This window comes from Octodon degus, unplaced genomic scaffold (genome assembly GCF_000260255.1).
Source record: "Octodon degus isolate 3935 unplaced genomic scaffold, OctDeg1.0 scaffold00372, whole genome shotgun sequence".
In the NCBI taxonomy this organism is placed as follows: Eukaryota; Metazoa; Chordata; class Mammalia; order Rodentia; family Octodontidae; genus Octodon; species Octodon degus.
Genome location: NW_004524948.1, coordinates 650574 through 651735, shown reverse-complemented (window position 1 = coordinate 651735; position 1162 = coordinate 650574). Strand labels below are relative to the sequence as shown.

The window sequence follows — 1162 nt, the reverse complement described above, 5'->3', positions numbered from 1 at the left end:
AATAAAATAAATCATTTAAACTTAAAAGTGTGATGAGGTATGGGCCGGGGAGATGGCTCAATGAAATAAGCGCTTCCTTGGCAAGTGCAAGGGTGTGAGTTCAATCCCTAGTTCCACAAAAAAAAGTGTGATGAGATGGGATTCCCTGCTTCTTAAAAATGTTGGAGCCAGGGAGATGGTTCAGTAGAATAAGCACTTGCCTGGCAAGAACAAGGGCCTGAGTTCAATCCTCAGTTCCGTTAAAAAAAAAAAAAATGTTTCTAGAACTACTAAAAGACTTGCATTTACAAAATAGTTCATAAAAATATTCCTCTGGATTGTACAAGAAGGGAGACAGGGAGCACTGATAAGACACGGTGTGTGATTAATCAGACTTGGCTTCTTTCTCTTCTGCTTCATCAGAAGCTGTGCTCTCCTCATTTTTAGTTTCTCCATTTTCCACAGGTAAATCTTCCTTGGTTTCTTGATTAGACACCAGCATGTTTTCCCCTGGCTTCTCTTTTTCCTTTTGCTTGCACTTTTTTGTCCAAAGATTTATCCTTTCCTACTGCCTTTTTTGGCTTCATTTCCACTTTAGCTGGAACAGGTTTAGCCGACAACCCTGCTGATCTCCTCTTGGGCTCCTCCTTTACTGCCCCTTCGGCCAGCCAAGCTGACCTTCCTCTTGGGCATCTTGGCGACATGGGGGGAGCATGTGGAAGCTGCACCCAGGAGCCTCACAGAGCTACGCAGCTTGACCACTGCCACTCCTCCTCCCACCAGAGCTGCTGGGACCCACAGTGGGAGTGGTGAGAGAACCAGCTCACCATTGAATTTGATAGACAGTTTTTCAGGGTACATCAATCTGGGTTGGAAGTTATTTTCTTTCAAGACCTGAAATACTTAACTCTAAGTTCTTTTGATTTGGTAATCTGTGTTGAGAAATCTGCTGTGATTGTGATGCGCTTTCCATGGTGGTGATCTGTTTCTTCTCTCTAGAAGCTTTTAATAATCTATTCTTTTGCTGAATTTCTGAGACCTGATTATTATGTATCTAGGTGTAGATTTATTTTGATTGTAGCTGTTTGGAGTTCTATATGCCTCAGTTAACTATATGTCAGGTTCTTTTTTTATGTTTGGAAATTTTTCTGCTAGAACTTCTGCAAATAGTCTTTTTATGTCA

At 41.6% G+C, this 1162-nt stretch overlaps 1 pseudogene; it reads right to left on the bottom strand.

The window, feature by feature from the left end:
* Positions 1-364: 364 nt before the first annotated feature.
* On the bottom strand, positions 365-672 carry LOC111814595 (annotated as a pseudogene).
* Positions 673-1162: the final 490 nt, after the last annotated feature.